Source organism: Magallana gigas, chromosome 4 (genome assembly GCF_963853765.1).
Source record: "Magallana gigas chromosome 4, xbMagGiga1.1, whole genome shotgun sequence".
Lineage (NCBI taxonomy): Eukaryota > Metazoa > Mollusca > Bivalvia > Ostreida > Ostreidae > Magallana > Magallana gigas.
In genome coordinates this window covers 27,793,527-27,807,154 of record NC_088856.1, presented here as the reverse complement: position 1 = coordinate 27,807,154, position 13,628 = coordinate 27,793,527, and positions in this window count along the sequence as shown.

Genomic DNA, 13,628 nt, shown 5'->3' with positions numbered 1-13,628 from the left:
CCTCACTCCAGAGATATGTATGGTAAAGTGTCGGGATGTGGAACTTGTATACTTCTTGAATATCATACAATTGAAGAGCTCAATTCACATTGTATAGCGCTGGCAAATTCTATGAATGCCAATGGTTTTGAGCAGTTCGAGGTCACTGGGGTAAAAATTACAAGTTCATATGAATGTCAAATGATCCCTCATATCTCAAAAACCAGTGCTCAGTTTGAGATCAATAAGGTAGAACAAACTAATTCAGAAAACGACCATAAGCTGTCTACCTTTGAAAACTCAGATGTTCTAGATTCTAAACAGAGCTATCCACTTGCCCAATATGAAATGTCTGACTCGTTGAAATTGAGAAGAAAAAGAAAAAGTACTGAAACCATGAATATATACAGAAAGAAAAGAGTAAAAGAAAATTGTAATGCTTTTGAGTGTATTAATCAAATAAATAAACGAAAAAGTCAACAAAAAGTCTATGCATCAAATAGATACATCTTGGATGAAATATACAAGCAGGAAAAGATAAATGCGTTAAAGCAGAAATACAAATCAAGTGAACAGCTAAGGGAGAGTGTAAAATTGTATTCAAAAATCAAATATAGAGAGGATCAGCATCACAGGGACAAAGTTAAAGAAGTATCAAAAACAAAGTACAGTACAGATTCTATCCACCAAGCCAAACTAAAAGATGCATCAATCATAAAGTACAAAACAAACGACGAACATAGAACAAAGGTCCGAGAAGCTTCAGTGAAAAAGTACAAAACTGATGAAAACCATAAAGACAAGGTAAAAAGAGCTTCTTATGCACAGTATAAAACAAGCGAAGTTCACAGACAAAAAATAAAAAATTATGTGTATGCCAAACGGGCAAAAAATCACGAAAATCGGAAGAACTGGACTTTCGTGCAAGAACAGTTTCAAAATGAAATGAAGATGTATCCCGATCATGTTTGTTCAGTATGCTACAAACTATTTTTCAGAAAACAAGTCTTGATATGCGATCCTCGAATGTACGACAAGAAAACACCAGACGGAATTGAATTAGGACAAGCATGTGTATCCAGAAACTATCTAGAAAGCTGTCCAGGGACTGAAACACACGTGTGCTCTTCTAGATGTAAATTGTGGGTCTGCTACACTTGCCATAGAAAACTCCAATCTGGAACTATGCCAAGTGAATGTTATATGAATAAATTAGAAAATGTAGAGGTACCAGAAGTTTTAAAAGAATTAAATTCTGTTGAGCGCCACCTTGTCTCGCGAATCATTCCATTCAGGAAAATGATGGCTTTACCTAAAGGAGGTCAGCTTGGTGTTCAAGGACCTGTTGTATGCGTACCAAGCAATGTGTCTGATACTATAGAGTCACTGCCACGACCTGAAAATGATAACCAATTGATTCAAGTTAAGTTGAAAAGAAAACTTTCTTATAAAGGACATTGCGATTTCAAGTTTATTAACACTCAAAAGGTCAGACGAGCAATTGAGTATTTGTGCAAAGCAAATAAATATTACAAAGACCTTAAATTTGACGAGACCTGGGAAAATCCCATTGAATTGTCTGCTGATAAGGATGAGGACTCTGACGAGGAACGTGTACACGAAAAAGAAATGTGCGAAACCGTTGATGACGAATTGAATCATGCATTGCCACATGATACTTGTCTGCAGCCAGTTGATTTAGGTCAAGAAGTTCTTGATCAATATTTCGATCAAATATTTTGTTTTGCACCTTGTGAAAGAAATAATCCAGTTAGCATTTTAACAGAAAAAGGAATAGACACAAAGTGCTTTCCATGTCACTTCCCAACAGGTGAAAATGTATTTGACGATGAAAGAGACGTCCGTTTAACATTGTCCAGATATCTTTTAAACAAATTAATGAATATTGACCCTAGATACGCAAATGATACCGATTTCATTTTCTTTTCTCAGTATATTACAGAATTGCAACAAGTAGTATCAAACGTTTCAATAGCATTAAGAAAGACACCAGAGAAAGGTTTTGATGGAAGTAAGTTAACTTTGAAATCATTAAAAAACAAAGAATCTCTGCAGGAAATTTTTAAAACGGACGACGGGTATAAATTTCTAAAACCGATTCGAGGGACTCCCCCATTTTGGCAGACAGCACAAAAGGATCTTTTTGCAATGATCAGACAACTGGGTATTCCAACATGGTTTTGTTCCTTCTCTGCTGCTGAAATGAGATGGCCGGAAATATTCGAAGCTATCTTAAAACAACAGAATGACTTCAAAAATGTTGAAGACTTGACACTTTCAGAAAAATGGGAACTTCTTAAAAAGAATCCAATAACTGTTTCACGCATGTTTGATTATCGGTTTCGAACCTTTCTCAAGAAAGTGATTTTATCAAATGCAAATCCTATCGGAAAAGTTAAAGATTACTTTTATCGAGTTGAATTTCAGCAAAGAGGATCTCCGCATACACATTGTCTATTTTGGATTGAAGATGCGCCAAAATTGCATACAGATGCTGATTGTGAGGTAACTGACTTTATTGATGCATATGTTACCTGTGAAATTCCTTGTGAAAATGATGAAACATATGAAATTGTTAAAAGCGTTCAAACGCACAGCAAGTCGCATTCGAAGTCATGTAAAAAAGGTTCTAAAGAATGTAGATTCAATTTTCCACGACCACCATCAAACAAAACTTTTGTGTGTCATCCTCAGCAAGAAAACATAAAAACTGTTGACTTGAATATGTCCGAAGAAGAATACGATAAAGTTATTCGACACAATATTGAAGAGACCAACCGAAAAGATAGATCAAAGGAGTTGTTATCAAGGATTTGGAATTTTATCAAGGAGAATGACTCGAAAGAGATGGTTGCTGAAGAATTGTTCCAGACATTAGGTATTACTCAGGAACAGTTTGAAGAAGCAAACAACTCTCTAACAAAGTCAACATGTGTTGTTCTTAAACGGAATCCTAAAGAATCATGGATTAATCAGTATAACGCACAGCTACTCTCCTGCTGGAATGCAAATATGGACATTCAATATATAACTGATGCATATGCATGCGTAGTCTATATAGTATCTTACATTTCAAAAGCAGAAAGAGAAATGAGTCAAATTTTGGATTGCACCCAAAGAGAAGCAAGAGATGGAAATCATGAAGCAAGAACTGCCATGAAAAAACTTGGAGCCGCATATTTACATCACAGAGAGGTTAGTGCACAAGAAGCTGCTTTCAGAGTTTGCAATTTGCAGTTGAAAGGATGTTCAAGAAAAGTTCAGTTTATACCTATAGGTGAAAATCCGATTCGTATGAGTCTACCTTTAAAAGTTTTGGAAAAGAAATCAGATGCAGATGAAGAAATTTGGATGTCAAGCCTCACTGAGAAGTACATTGCAAGACCCGTCTCTAATGAATTTGATAGTATGTGCTTAGCTGAGTTCTGCTCTGAGTATAGAGTTTTAGCTTCATCGCAGGTATCAAAAAATCCAAGAAGCCCCATTCATTTATTGCAGAAGAACTTGGGTTACATTCAGAAAAGAACATTAACTGAAAAAGCTGTCATACGATACCCCCGATTTTCACCAGATAAATCCGCTGAGAAATATTATTTCAGTATTTTGCAATTATTTTGTCCTCACAGATCAATCGAAGAATTTAAATCTAGAAATAGCTACAAGGAATTTTATAACTCTCCAGGTGTTAAAGAAATTGTTGAAAGAAACCGGAGTTCATTTGAAAAGGATATAGATGCCTTAGAAAAGGCTGAAGAAACACTTGAAAATGATGGTATTCGAGAAAATGCATGGTCACAGATTTGTCCAGAAGCAGAAGTTGATCGGCTTGAATGTATAACTGAGAGAGAAGCTCAAGACACCGACGATAATGAATTAGAACTGCAAGTTCCTGATTTGTTAGAAAAGTCTTCGAAATCGGTTGAAATTTCCCAACCTTTAATTTCAAAAGATGAAGGCACAAAAATTATCCGATCTTTGAATGAAACTCAACAAAGGATTTTCTACAAACTAAAATCATGGTGTGTTGAAACAATAGGTGGAAGACAACCTTCGCAACTACAAGTTTTTATCACAGGGGGTGCTGGAACTGGGAAAAGTCATTTAATTAAAAGCATTTACTATGAGTTATCACGATTATTTGCTCCTTCCCTAGCAAATCCAGACGATATATCAGTATTGTTAACGGCACCAACGGGTGTAGCAGCATTTAATATTGGAGGAGCAACTATTCACAGTACATTTGCTATACCTGGAAACAGCGCTTTGCCATTAGAATATCAACCACTTGGTGATGACAAGTTAAATACGCTTAGAACAAAACTCGGGCAGCTAAAGTTGTTGATAATTGATGAAATCTCGATGGTTGATAAGAAACTGTTGACTTACATACACGGCCGTCTAAGACAAATAAAACAAACTGGAGATTATACACCATTTGGAAATGTGAGCGTTTTAGCCTTTGGTGATTTTTTTCAGTTACCGCCTGTTAAGGGAAAGCCTCTTTTCATACACGATTGCTACTTTGATCTTTGGAATGATTCTTTTAAAGTTGTGACTTTGACCGAGATCATGAGACAAAAAGAAGATAAACAATTTGCCGAGCTTCTTAACAGATGTAGAATAAAGATTAAGAAGGAAAACTTAAGTTCGGAGGACAAAGATTTACTACAGAGCAGAGAAAATGACGAAATTATTAATGCATTGCATATATTTTCGACAAATGCACAAGTCAATGAATTCAATGCACAAGCTTTAGCTTCACTCTGTTCAAACAATGAAATAGAACCAACGGTTTTAAGAGCGGAAGACTGTATCAAACAAAAGTCTTCACGAGGAGAAGAGAAAGGAAATACGCTTTCGTCGGTAAAAAATCAATTCAGGTTAGTAAAAGAGCTTCAGATATGTGTTGGTGCACGGGTTATGCTGATTTATAACATAGATATCGAAGATGGTTTAGTTAACGGTGCATTTGGAACTGTTACAAAATTGGTACATGGAAAGTTTACGAATGCATCGGAAGTGAAGTTGGTAGAAGTATGTTTTGACAACAAAAGTGTTGGTAAGCGACGTGGAACAAAAGTAAATAACGAAATAAGAGTACTCATCGAGCGAGTAGAAGAGATGGCAGGAAAAAACAGTAACATTGTTAGAAAACAGTTTCCATTAAAACTCGCCTGGGCATGTTCTGTACATAAAGTGCAAGGTTTAACCGTTTCTGAAGCAGTTGTGTCATTGAAAAAGATTTTTCAACCAGGACAAGCTTATGTTGCCTTAAGTCGTGTAACTTCCCTTGAAGGTTTGACATTGCGAGATTTTAATGAAAAGTCAATTTATTCAAATCCATGTATCCCAGAATGTCTGGCCTCAATGCATCAGTTTCTTGACATAGACAAAGAGGTGACTGAAAAGAGACTGACAGTGTTGTATCACAATATAGAGGGTTTGCGAAACCATTTAGAGGATCTTAAGATTACTTTAAGAAACCGAAGTACTGATTTCATTTGTTTAGTAGAAACATGGGTGACAAATGAAATAACTCCTGATACGGAATTGAATTTGTTTTCATCAGTCCATCAACTTCGCAGAAATGCATACACTTCAGACAATGCAATACAAGCTCAGGGCAAAGGAGGAGTATGTGTCTACAGAAAGCTTAACAGACAATGCCAGTATGAACGAGTTATTTTACCTATTGACAATCTAGAATACATAGCTTTTAAAGCGAGTAATGTATTATTTATTACGTTGTACCGACCATCATCGTATACTGTTGAATGTTTTTTGAAAACGATGAATAAAATGTTAGTATTTGTTCAGACTTTGAATCTTCCTTGCCTTATTATGGGCGATTTTAATCAAAACATAAACAATGGCATCTCTTCGATCAAGCAGTTAATGGAAAGAAATGGATACTCTCAACTAGTAACGGAAATAACAACTGATGGTGGAACCATAATAGATCACGTGTATTGCAAAGATATAAATGCAAGAGTATCAATGATTCCAACATACTATAGTTACCATGAAGCCCTTGAATTGACAATTTCATGAGCTTCTTATCCAACCTTCATATTCAGTTTTAGGTTTATAAAGATTAAATGATTGTAACAGTGAATGACATATTAGAACCGTTTTACTTTCAAATATGTAGTGGGTTTTTTTTGATATGAAATCATTTTCCTGCAAAACAAAGATATTTTGAAAAATGTAATATAGTTAGTGATAGTTGTTGAAAATATACGTGCACTATACATGGACATTTCAGAACTGTCATGACTGCTGAAAATGACGACTGGTAAACATGCTAATGTGTTTTATCTAGTTTTGATTAATATACGGTTAGTTTGTTCAACTTGAATTTAAAAAATCATTTTTATCTTAAATTCAGGAAGTCTAAATCTAAAAAGGATCTTTTCAGACCGAAGTCAGCCGCATGAAAAAATTAATTTGGCCCCATTACGGAGATCCTGTGGAATTGTAGCATTCTCCAGTAAACATCAGATATAAAAAAAAATCGGAGAGGGCTACATTGTTGCAGCTAGAACTTTTCTTGAACTTACGTTCAATTTAAAATTCATACATGGACAGTTCGTTTGAATATTCATAAATAATGTTGGATATAGTTTTCGTTTCTTATTATAGCAAGAGGCCCATGGGCCACATAACTGACATGAACAACAATGGTGAACTACTTTAACTAAAAACATGGGCGATTTACTCAAAATGTCAACAATAGTAACTCTTTAATCAAGCATTTAATGGAGAGAAATGGATATACTCAACTAGTAAATCAAGTAACAACTAAGATACTAAAGCACGAATAACAATGATTCAAACATACTATAGCTACCATGAATCACTTGAACTGACAATTTTCTGAGCTCTTAAATGAACATATGAATTTAGTTTATTGTTTATATTACCAAATGTTATTTTAAGAACTTGCTTTCCTCTGTAATGTATATCAAACTCGAGTCTTATATTTTTTTCTAAGTATTTTAAAACAAATTATTTCTGACAACATAAATAGTGGCAAACAAGATAAATTGATTCAATGTATTGCTAAAATTAGCTTATACCAATACAACGCATAAGTAAGTTTATTGCACGTACCGTAATGCCTTCGCGTTACATAAACAGAGTTAAACAATGATATTACATGTCGATCATTCCTTTAAAAGGAATACTTGTTTTCCTCTTCAATCTACATGTAAGTAAGAGACGGGAAGAATTGTATATATGCGGATTTCTGATCGTGGCTGTAGACGATGCCCGTGGACATTCTTCCAATACGACGATGCGCAGTTTGACCTATGAACTGACCAGTTTCATAACTTCTACGATTTTCTCTTACACCGACTGTCTGGTAATTCCTTCCCAAAATTCCAATTTACGCAAGGGCATTTAAAGGGGCATGGTCGCGATTTTGGTCAAAAATTATTTTTTCGATTTTAATGTTTACAATGCTTCAGTGAGGCATTTTTAATGGGCAACCAATATTTGGGTGTCATTTGTTGAGTTCTAAGCGAGTTCCAGAGCTTACAATTCTTCACTATGAAAACAAAGCTTTTGTTTACAATTTGAATGTTTAAGTGAACATTCCAGTTTTAGACCTAAAATGAATGTGCTAATCGTTAGGAACTGTTTATTTACGCTTAAATGAATAAGAAAATTGACAAATCATCTTGAAAAAGATTTTTTACTGATATATTGAACCTCTGTAAACAAAAACAGGGCACGAGTCTTGTTAACATGACGAAGAATTGTGAGCCCTGTATCTTGCTTAAAACTCATCGACTGGCATCCAAATTTCATTTGATCATTAGAAATGCATTTCTAAAGCATTGTAAATAACCAAAACAGAAAAATGAAATTTGATCAAAATCGTGACCATGTCCCTTTTTATCCCAACTTAATAAGTCAGCCCGCGCTGATTAATCAGACAATTATTTCCCTTGCGCCGAGCAGTATTTCAATCAATAAAATAAATGTGAATTTTCACATCATGTATTTTCTACCAATCACAAAGTAAAGGACGTGCACAATCCGTAGACTCTAAATTATACCGCCTTCCAAGGAAGACGGTAACAAGAGAGATGGTAAAAAAAATATCAGCATTAATATTGTGTGTCGCTACGTTGAATTTAAAGTCCGATGACTCGATACTACTCAGTCTTTGCTTTAAAAAAAAACAATATGTACATGTATGATATTAAATTATTATAAACATTGTACCAAACTTAAATATATCTACTGGGACTTATTTATTTTTGGGATAGCGTTCATTAATTTATTTTTTAAAATGTCCAAAAAATCCGAAATTCAAACCTGAACGAATTTGAATTAGTTTTGTAATCACCCAGACCTGTTCGAGCCTACATGGAGCGGATCCACGTTTTACAGTTTACAAGAAGTGTAGAAGTTCTTCAAAAGGTCTTGCTGTCCATCAATATAACTAGGGTCTTCTTTTTCCCATAATTAACGGCGATAGGATAATTTTATATAAAATGTGTACAGAGTAACTACAATAATAAAAAAAAACCAGGTTACAATCCATACTGCAATGATCATTCCACAGGGGCTTATAATTTCCAACTCGGTAATTAATTAAACACGTATATAAATGCAAAATTACAATCCACTAGATAATATCCACTTTAAACATGAGTAATATACAATACGTCAAATGTAAATCTACATTTTTTTTATTATTGGGGTATATATATATACATGTATATACAAAATTTTCTTTATTTTGATAGATTTTAATTGAGGAGTCTAAACAATTTCCTCCTAGAGACTGTTAAGTGTTGCAAATGTTCGTCTTAACATGTGCTTTTTTTTCTATATACCGGTATATATTACATTTAAAAAAATACCTTAAATTACATTTAGAATTGATTTTAGTGAATGTAAGCAAGAAAATGTCTTCAGTAGAAATAGCAGTACAAACATGTGTAATATCTTAAAAAGTAACTAGACTTTGACCCGTGCGTGCACGGGTTGATATTGCATATGATATCGAACATTTACGAAATAGATACACATGGATAACCGTATTGTTGACATTTACATAAGTTTCCAAGCTTTAAGCCTACGATAATGCTATTAATTTCACTACACTTTGCTTAGTTAGAATAATCTGACAGGCCTGCACCACAGTAAAAATGCCTCCCATACACCCGTAATGTAGCAGAAAATTGCAGAATCGCTCCGAAATCGTTTTTGGAGAGAATTAAGTTGCATTAAAATAACAGTTAAAATTATTCATAACAAACCATTCTGAGGCTGTAAATACTTTTTCATCTAAATATTTAATTCATATTATTGATCGAAGGATTCAACACTTTTTTACTCGCTTCAAATTAAGTTACACATCATGTTGATATTCGGATCTCTCGGGATTTCTCATAGTAAATGTACTGTGTTACAGTTATCTCCCGTATTTTCTTTGATGACAGAATATACATATAGCAAATTTCCATTGAAAATGTACACGTTTTTGTATTATCGTTTCTGACTTTATCCATGCAAATGTGATATTGTGGAAACATAAACTAAAGAGACTTATGTGACTTAGCGTGAATGTAATGCGCATGCGCAAGATTGTAAAATTCAAAATATCCAGATGGTTTCCGGAATATTTTGAGAAACTTTCGTTAATTACTAATTAGCGAAGCCTGATTGAGAGAAAATAAAAACAAATTGGTAATCCTCAAGTAACCGTTGGTTTTTCATTATTTGAGGTTTAAGTACATTTGACAGAGGTAAATACATGTAATAATAAAATGATGACCTTGAAATTTGATGGACAAAAAGTCTGAACACTGCTGATGTCAAGTCTTTATCGTGAACGGAACACAAGTTACTATACATATTTTTAAATTATTAAAGGCTATAGCATGCACAAATATCAAATGAACACCATTCAAAATGAAATGTAGATTTCACAATTATCCAAATTTATCTCATTTTTTTCTGCCTATAGTAATTTATGGATATTACATTATTTTCCTAAGATAATGGATTAGGATTACCTTTTACAGGATTTTAAGTCATTGTTTTGTACATTTGAGAAAATATTTCAAATAATTAACTTCAAGGGTTTTTCGTAATATTTTTCCTATCGTTTCCACATCTTCGGAAGCCTAGGTTTAACGATCCCCTCTGAGATCGTAAACCATTGGCTAGCGAAGGTGTCGTTTCCAAAATGAACATTCTAAATGAAATTAATCCCCAATGCTAATACAGTTTCACACGTGTTGAAATACAAAAGGTGAAAGCAGTAACTTCAGTACAAATATTTCAAAGAGGTGTGGTTTTTTTTTTTTGTTTTTTTTTTTAGAAAATGTTCTTATTTATAAGTATAGATAGTAAATACTTGAAGAGAGTGCCTTTAAATTTACTTGTCTTTAAGTCTCCAATAGCATCCCAACATCTCGGAGTATGGTACTCTATAGAGTTGCCTTAGCCATTATGCTACAGCGTGCACTTGATTAAAACATGCACAAAGAATGCGTGGATTTCCATTCTCAGTTAATACGTGATGGGGTTACTGTGGCAGTGCATCCAACAGCATCAGGGGGTAATACTTTGACTATATTTGAATAAAATCCATACAATTCTGCCCATATAGAGAAAAAAAGTTACAAGACCAAAAAAAATTCAACTTCTTTGTAAATAACAATCAATTCACTTGTAACCATAACAATCAATTCACTTGTAACCACTTGAATGAATGTGTTCAGTTTTCTGTATGAGTGCCAAAAGCACTACTCTCCCCAAGCGAATCCAGGAAAATAGCAAACTAAATACAGTTCAAGTATTAGTCCTGACAGATTTGATAATTGTGACAAAATTATCCCCAGAGCTTTATCCATCTACATGTATATATTTTATTTATAAGGGTTATCTCCCTTACCTCAGAAATAATTTTCCAATACATGTGTCACTGTGTATATATGTATGTGACATTTCAGATACATGTACGTGCACATGAAAGCACGCCAATCCAATATATGAGAATTTGTATTTTGAATGAATTAAACCATTTATTTTGACTTTTTATTGATAAAATAAAATCTGTGTGATCATTTTAAGGTGGCTCGACACACCAATGCATTATTTGATGGATCGATGAAGAATCATTTAAAAAAGTTTAGCTGTAAAACGGTTTGGTAATTAACTGATTTTATAAATTAACATCAATTACTGAGAATAAACTGCAGTATTTTTGTAAAATTTCAATTTTGAATGAATTTGATCAGAATTATTTTTTTTTCAATCGGGATCGGTTAAAATTTGATTAACAGTATAATCCTAAAATTTCGCAATTTTGTTTCAATTTCTTTGTAAAATAACATTGTCCAGAAAGTACTTTATGTGACCATATGTTATTCTTTAAATTTTATACATATATTCAAAAGATATAAAATATTTACAGTTTTTTTTTCAGAAATAATTTACTTGACTACACAATCTTCGGCATGCATTTATTTATAATTATATAACACATTAATCAACACCAAGTATTTATCTCTAATATACCCTGTTTGTCCTCAAAACAGTTTTCCCAGTTCACTGATAAAATACAAAAAAAATTAATATATATATATAAAATAACTGAAAGCAGATATCGATCTCCGTTTTCTTGAATCATATTTCAAAAAAGATTTTTTATCGATCCATGAATAAAATATTGGTGTGTCGAGGATCCTTAAGCAGTTTCTTCTTTCTTTCTTTTACATGTATTACGACCATGTTAAAATAAAGTGAAACACTAAACTTTATTGAAATCTAAGACATGTGTGTAGCATGTGCAAAGCCCTGCTAAATTAATTCTTTTTCGACACCCTCTTAAATATTTTTAAGTCAGAGATATTCTCAATATTAACGTACATAATACATCAAATATTGTATATTTCAGTGCAGAACCCCTCAGTGCAGCATCGTTATTACAGCCATATTCATCATTGTATTATTTGATCAGAAAGCGGAGCGTCAATCAATCGTGAGAATAGTATGCACGAGTATATTAGCCTGTATTTGATGTGTACTAATTTTTCTCGGCGATACCAAATTAAGCAATCGACCCGCTCACTTTTTTCAGCGGTGGTGGGACACACAATTTATATTTTGGGAAGTTTACGTTTTTGCTGCTAAACTTATATGAGATTTCTTTCAAATTATTTCATACAAATTTATTAGTTAAATTAAATTGTAGACTAATATAGATCTATTTAAAATGGAGTCTCTGAACAGAACAGAACGCCTGACAAACAATTACTGAACCCCTTTTCTGAAAAAGAAAATAATAATGAATTAGATATTATTACACCTCCGTGTATTTCAAAATTGTATTTGATTAAGCATAACAAAAGTTCGAAAATTTCGAGTGTTCCAATAAATATGCAGTTGAATTTAACTTGCTCTTTGTATAAGAAATCTTTTTTTTTTTAATTGTAATTATATATCACAAGCATCACTTTTGCAAAATCCAGTGTCCTTTACTCAGTCCAGAAAATTATCGAACAAAATCTGCTCTAAATCCATGAAAAATGGATAAAAAGAACATACACCGTTATATTATTGGGACGATGTCTAATATCAAAAAAAGAGAAACTGCTATTGAAAAATAAATTAATAATAAAAGAAACAGATGCAACAATTATCGGGACCGTTTGACGTTTAGACGATTCATGTTTGTGCTCTAATTCACACAATAGGTTTTAAGGCTGGATTGTCTACATATTAATTACATGTAGCTATCAGACCATCTTTAAATTTTAAGATAATTATACAAATCTCTTTTGCTGTAAACAATTATTTAATAAAGAAAAAGTCCATACATTTTACCTTTTAAATCAGAACATTTTCCTTTATTTTTGAGATCTCCTGTTATAGGAGATCAATACAGTTTAAAAATGGCCACAACCATCGAGCCCTCTTAAATTCATGTCAGGCCGAAATTTTTTTTAAAAATATACAGTCTGATCGGATGATTCCAATGTGCCACAAGCTTATGGAACGTCAAAACGCGCAAAGGAAAAACACCGTAGTTATTAATCTTGTGAATATTTTTTAAAATGTTTAATGTATAGTGGGTCATCTCTCCACTTTTTTATTGATTGAAATTGGTTTGATTTCCATAATACCTTATTTAGACTATGCGAAAACTATGGAGCACAGACCTACTCTGTAACAGAAAAGGCATCGAAGTTCTAAAAAATGGTTCAATTTGGAGGTTTTGATACATACACGCCAGTTTGAATTAACATACCTTAAGTATTGAACATATTTAAGGCTTACAAATCGATGAAATGTTAAATATATATTGTTTTCAATGATATTTTGCGAATTTATCAGATTAGTTGTCTTGATATTTCTATTTTTAGTATCTTGTGTGGGCATTTTATACGCCTTATCTTCCCATCTTCTTTTAAAAAAATAATTAACTAAAAATAAATGATAAAACTGCCAAATCGATTGGAGGTAATGTAAGATAGTCGCACTATTGTTCGATTTTTAAGATATGTATGCACTTATTTTCTAACTCTTGCCCCGCCGTCAATGAAATTGGTGACATAAATAAAATAACTCAAATGGGAGAGAACTTGTTTTACATCATT